The sequence below is a fragment of the Eriocheir sinensis genome, unplaced genomic scaffold (assembly GCF_024679095.1).
Source record: "Eriocheir sinensis breed Jianghai 21 unplaced genomic scaffold, ASM2467909v1 Scaffold43, whole genome shotgun sequence".
In the NCBI taxonomy this organism is placed as follows: domain Eukaryota; kingdom Metazoa; phylum Arthropoda; class Malacostraca; order Decapoda; family Varunidae; genus Eriocheir; species Eriocheir sinensis.
In genome coordinates, this window is record NW_026111754.1 from 1,047,501 (window position 1) to 1,054,078 (window position 6,578).

The following is a 6,578-nucleotide window of genomic DNA, read 5'->3' on the forward strand; positions in this document are numbered from 1 at the left end:
GGAGTTCTCGATTATTGTTTTATTTTATTTTATTTTATTTATGTTTTTGCTTTAGTTGTTGTTAGGTATTATTTTTTTTTCTTCCTCTCCTCGTTGATTTTGTTCTCATTATTATTATTTTCCTCATACTTCTTCTTCTTCTTCTTTGTCTTTTCTTCTTTGTCTTTTCTTCTTCTTCTTCTTCTTCTTCTTCCAGGACGCTAGCGTTCTTCAGGATGAGCTAGACAGACTATATGATTGGGCGGGGAAGTGGCAGATGGAATCCAATGTCTGGAAGTGCAGTATTCTGAGTGTAGGTAGGAATAACCCCTCACACAATTATATACTCCTTAAGTGACACTCCGCTGAGTAGGTCTGGGTGTGAGAGGGATTTAGGAGTCTTAGTGAGCACTGACCTCCGTCCTAGAGCTCAGTGCATTCAAGCTAAGAATCGTGCAAATAGGGTACTAGGTTTCATCTCGAGGAGCGTAAGCAATAGGAGCGCTGAAGTCATCCTCAAACTCTACATAGCATTAAACCTCATTTCGATTATGCGGTTCAGTTCTGGTCATCTTACTGTAGAGTGGATATCAAGTAGTTAGAATCTGTACAGAGGATGATGACAAAAATGACTCAAGGGGTGAGAAACTTGCCTTATGAAAATAGACTGAAGCATTTAAATTTATACGCTCTAGGAAGGCGAAGGTTACGAGGTGACTTGATCGAGGTTTATAAATGGATGAAGGACTTTAATAAAGGGTATGTAAATAGGGTTTTGGTTGTAAAAGAGCAAGGTAGAACACGTAGCAACGGTTTTAAGCTAGCTAAATTCAGATTCAACAAAGACATAGGCAAGAATTGGTTTACCAGTAAAGTGGTGGATGAGTGGAACAGGCTTGGGAGTCATGTTGTGGGTGCCAATACCATAGATGCATTGAAGAAGAGTTTGGATAAATTCATGGATAGTGAGGTTAGGTGCGGTTACACTTACAGGAACTGCCTTGTATAGGCCAACCGGCCTCTTGCAGACTCCTTACGTTCTTATGTTCTTTTGTTGTTGTTGTTGTTGTTGTTGTTGTTCTTGTTCTTGTTCTTCTTCTTTTTCTTCCTCTTTTTAATAATTTCTTCTTATAATTAATGATCGCTTTGTCCTTCCATTTAGTTATCGATATGTTTCTCTGTCTCTATCTTGCACTTCCTTTAGATAATTAGTCTCCCTTCCTTCCTCTTACTTCCTCACTCCCTCTTTATGCCTCCTTTTATTTTTTTTCCCATTCCGTTCTTTCTATCAATGGTCTAATGTCGGCTGCAATTAGTTTAACGTCGGTGGCAGTAAAAGCATTCGAGTCTATTATAGATGAAAATATCCGTGACCACCTAGAGTCCTAGAGAAACAGCCTGATCAGTGGCCCCCACCTTGGGTTCATTAATCAAGGCTAGATCTTGTCTGACTTTATTTATTTTTTATTTTTACAAAAAGTGGCAAATACGTAAGGACGACAGTTATGATATTGTATATCTTAATTTTAGTAAAGCATTCGACAAAGAACCTCACCAATAACTTTGACAACAATTAAAGCCCACGGGTTTGAAGGTAGATGGATCATGGTGTGGTTCAGTGACAGGAAGCAGAGTTCAGGGTTGAGGTAGTACATGGGGATAATGGGATTGGGTTCGAGGTACTAAGTCTGATGCAAATATCAAGATACTTTGGGTGGAGCAGGTGCGGGAATTCCCTACCCGGCAGCATTGTCGCTTCAACCACAACAAGGCATACAATTTTGTATGTGGGTTGTTTAGTATTTGACATAGTCCTTAAATTTTTGAATATGGTAAAACAAGTCTATATTATGTTGTGAATGTATCGAATTTTAGGATAGTAACGATGATTTATGTATGGAAATGAATTCAACCGTGTGCTACCCAGCGACGTTGTCATGTCTATGGTCAAGGTCGCCGGGTGACCCCCTGTGGACCTCGGGTTGCCCCGGGCCATTATTCCCTGGTAGAGAGGAAGCGGGTGAGAGAGGGGGAGGGAAGGTAGCGGTAGCCAAGGTCCAGCCCATGAGACAGATGCAAGGATTTCTTGACAACATTTTATCAGTGTCTTTTTACCGATACCCTCGCTACACTTGACCCGATAAAAACAGTTATATTTTGTGAGCTTTGTTCTCCGTTCATTTTGCAATTGGCAAGGAACCTATAATATGGCCCCTCGGGACAAATTTGGGGCTTTACCGTGTAGCAGCGACGGGCCAAATTTGTGCCATGATATAAACCCCAAAAAATAGATGATGCATAAACCGATCACAAAACGCTTTGATATATATTATGAAATGATTTGTGTGAGTGATGATTTTTTTCTCATTTTTCTCGCTTAGAGGGACCATTAAGAAACATGGTCCCTGCGGCTACCGGGTTAATAGTCCCCTCATATCCTTGTGTATCCGTGTTATTTCCTTCACCTCGTTCTCCACTGCTCTCCCTCTCTCTCTGTCCCGTTCCCGGTCTCCCTCAATCCTCTCTCTCACCTCCCAACCCTCCCTCCCTCCCAGCCACTCACTCCCTTAATCCCATAATCGTCACTCCCTTAATCCCCATAATCCTGTGATCGCGATGTTATTGACAATTAGTCCCGTTCTAATGCGTTTACAAACCCAACTCATTAATCGATTCCTACTTTACTCTCTCTCTCTCTCTCTCTCTCTCTCTCTCTCTCTCTCTCTCTCTCTCTCTCTCTCTCTCTCTCTCTCTCAAGATTAAGTAATATGTATAGTGTTTTGATGTGTTTCTGTTAATATTTTTGAAACTATGAGGTTTGTGAAGAAACGAGAGAGAGGAGGAGGTGGAAGTGGAGGTGGAGAAGGAGAAGGAGGAGGAGGTGAAGGTGGAGGTGGAAGTGGAGGTGGAGAAGGAGAAGGAGGAGGAGGTGAAGGTGGAGGAGGAGGTAACTTATTCTCTCACAGTCCTCATATAAGGCAACCACGAGGTCTGTTTTTTTTCTTTTTAAAGGAGGAGGAGCAGGAACAAAGAAACACAAAGAGAGAACAAACAACAGCAGGCCTGCTGGTCCTTACGAGGCTGTTTGTGATAAGCTACACTAACTATCTAATCAAAGGTGGAAGATGAAGGACAGCAAAGGCGAAGGCCGTGGTGAGCAAATCAGGGAAGTAGAGTAACGGAACAGGCCGAGGCAGCAACACTATAATATAGTCGCCAAGTCAGTCAGTTCGGGGCCTCGCCATTCGCGCCAATCCCGGGCAGAATCTTGGCGGTTCAGTCTCCTTCCTTCGCCCTGTCAACTTCCCACTTTCGTCACATCACTTTCCTTCCTTCCGTCGTTCCTTCCTTCCTTCCTTCCTTCCCTCGTTGTTGCTTTCCTTCCTTCCTTCCCTCGTTCCTTCCTTCGTCCTGTCATTTTCTCCATCCTCCCTTCCTCCTGTCACCTTCCCCCCTTTATTCCTCCCTTCCTCTGTCACCTTCCTTTGGCCTTCGTCCTGCCATCCTTGATCCAACAAAAGCGGTCTCCGGCGCCTTCACTGTGTTTTCGATTGATTTGAATTAATCCCGTCTGGAATTTTAAGAGGCTCATCTTGCTATCCACCCTCCTCGCCTCGCGGGGCTGGGGAGCGTCAGGGGGCCCAAGGCCTTCCTGGCGAGCGTCGCAGGGCTCAGGGCTCCGGCAGGGCGCCTCGGCTCCCCCGGAGCGTCCACGGAGGTGTCGGAGATCCCGAGGGTCCGGGGGTTGGGGGGGCGTGAAGTGGCAGCAAGACATGCAGTTACTGACCTCTTATTAGCCAGACGACGAGTTAATGACACGTTCCAATGGAAGGTTCGACGCATGGGGAGGTACAATTCCCCTAAGCAAGGCAAGTGTCATGCCGACTACGATAAAAAACGAAAAATCCAAAAAAAATACAAAAACAAAAAATCCAAAAAAAATTGTCTTGTTTTGCTTTGTTTAAAGCGTCTTGTATGTTGGTATGGCGGGTCTTCTCTGGGGAGAAGGAGACTAACGCGTTCCAACATACAAAACCAGGAAAAGACGACATGGAAACACCGAGAGAAGGAAGGGAAAGAAGGGAACACCAGAAGAAGAGAAGTAACACTAGAAGAAGGCATATGAAGTAACACAAGAAGAAGGAAGTTGAAAAGAGTAACACAGAAGAAGGTATTGAAAAGAGTAACACAGAAGAAGGTATTGAAAAGAGTAACACAGAAGAAGGTATTGAAAAGAGTTACACAGAAGAAGGTATTGAAAAGAGTTACACAGAAGAAGGTATTGAAAAGAGTTACACAGAAGAAGGTATTGAAAAGAGTAACACAGAAGAAGGTATTGAAAAGAGTTACACAGAAGAAGGTATTCAAAAGAGTAACACAGAAGAAGGAATTTGAAAAGAGTAACACAGAAGAAGGTATTGAAAAGAGTAACACAGAAGAAGGTATTGAAAAGAGTTAGACAGAAGAAGGAATTTGAAAAGAGTAACACAGAAGAAGGTATTGAAAAGAGTAACACAGAAGAAGGTATTGAAAAGAGTAACACAGAAGAAGGTATTGAAAAGAGTTACACAGAAGAAGATATTGAAAAGAGTAACACAGAAGAAGGTATTGAAAAGAGTAACACAGAAGAAGGTATTGAAAAGGGTTACACAGAAGAAGGTATTGAAAAGAGTTACACAGAAGAAGGTATTGAAAAGAGTTACACAGAAGAAGGTATTGAAAAGAGTTACACAGAAGAAGGTATTGAAAAGAGTAACACAGAAGAAGGTATTGAAAAGAGTAACACAGAAGAAGGTATTGAAAAGAGTTACACAGAAGAAGGTATTGAAAAGAGTTACACAGAAGAAGGAATTTGAAAAGAGTAACACAAGAAGAAGGAATTTGAAGATAAATAACACAAGAAGAAGAAATGTGAAGTAACACCGGAAGGAAAATGCAGAGAAGTAACACTAGAAAAATGAAAATGGAAATGAAAAGAATCATCCACCTTTCGGCCCAAACCAACATCACAAAATTATGGGCGAGTCTCTTCTGGGAGGAAAGCGGCTCGTTCAGACCCAGGAACACCAGAAAGGATGATAGAAACATCAAGAAAAGGAAAACAGAAAAGTCATCCACCTTTCGGCCCCTGGGGCCGCAGGGTGGGTGACGGGTGAATCTCCTCTGGGGAGAAGGAGGCTAACCCACACAGTCAAGATAGAGGCTAGAGAAAGGAAATTAAATCATCGAGAAAAGAAAATGAAATTACAATATCAAGAAAATAACTAAAAAGTCATCGAGCTTTCGGCCCCTGGGGCCGCAAGGCGGGTGACGGGTGAGTCTTCTGGGGAGGAGGAGGCTCATCCACAGCCAGCAACACCAACAGAAAGAAAAGAAAAGAAAACATCAAGAGAAAAGAAAAGAAAACATCAAGAGAAAAGAAAAGAAAAGGAAAAGAAAAAAACAAAGTAAACAAAGCAAAACAAGACAAAACAAAAACAAAACAAACTAAAACAACATAATAAATAAATAAATAAACAACCCAATAACAAACAATATAATTTAGCTACTGGGACTGCTCAAACGATCGAGATCAGCTTGGAAGTGTTCTTTATCCGTTGTCGTAGTGACTCTGCTGGCTATGTTTGTGTCGTCGGCAAATTTCGATATTTTACACGATAGCCCCTCGTCAATGTCATTTACGTACACTAAAAACAGAACAGGTCCCAACATCGACCCCTGTGGAACACCGCTTTTGACATCTCGCCAGTCAGATAACATAAGAACATAAGAACGTTGGAATCTGCAAGAGGCCGGTAGGCCTATACAAGGCAGTTCCTTTGACCCTAAACTCCCGTGTATCTAACCCCACCTAGTATCGCTGTCCATGAATTTATCTAATCTATTTTTGAATGTGACAATTGTATTGGCACTCACCACATGACTGCTAAGCCTATTCCACTCATCCACAACCCTGTTGGTAAACCAATTTTTGCCTATGTCCCTGTTAAATCTGAATTTATCCAGTTTAAACCCATTACTTCGTGTCCTACCCGGTTCTCTAACCAACAAAACCTTATGAATATCTCCCTTATTAAAGCCCTTCATCCATATATAAACCTCGATCATGTCTCCACGCACCCTTCGCCTTTCTAGAGAATGCAAGTTTAACTGTTTGAGTCTTTCCTCGTATGGCAAGTTTATCAACCCCTGAATCATCTTAGTCATCCTCCTCTGCACTGATTCTAACATTTTGATATCCATTCTATAGTAAGGTGACCAGAACTGAACCGCATAGTCAAGATGAGGTCTAACTAATGCTAAATATAGTTTGAGGAAGACTTCGGCGCTTCTGTTGCTTTTTTTTGAAGCCATACTGGGTGTCGGAGATTGCATTATTGTCTTCTAGAAACTTAACAAGTTTGTCTCTAATGATCTTTTCGAGTATTTCTCCTGCCACTGATGTCAAACTTATGGGCCTGTAGTTTAATGCAACGCTTTTGTCTCCTTTTTTGAAAATCGGTGTTACGTTCGCCATCTTCCAGTCTTCCGGGACCTTATTCAGTTGAACTGACCGGTTGAACATATTAGTGAGTGGTTGACTTATTTGTTGTTTAAGC

The 6,578-nt window shown here is 42.1% G+C and overlaps 1 long non-coding RNA gene across 50 annotated transcripts; it reads left to right on the forward strand.

Annotated features, from left to right (window-relative positions):
- The first annotated feature begins 2,950 nt into the window (after positions 1-2,950).
- LOC126992265 (uncharacterized) lies at positions 2,951-5,438 on the forward strand. Of its 50 annotated transcripts, none has more exons than XR_007746420.1 (4): positions 3,511-4,339; positions 4,422-4,503; positions 4,558-4,584; positions 4,639-4,841. It is a non-coding gene; the product is annotated as an uncharacterized LOC126992265 (long non-coding RNA). The 50 variants fall into 50 exon arrangements; XR_007746421.1 differs by having other exon boundaries at positions 4,422-4,476; positions 4,531-4,584; XR_007746445.1 differs by lacking the exon at positions 4,558-4,584 and adding an exon at positions 4,585-4,611 and having other exon boundaries at positions 4,477-4,530; positions 4,666-4,841.
- Positions 5,439-6,578: the final 1,140 nt, after the last annotated feature.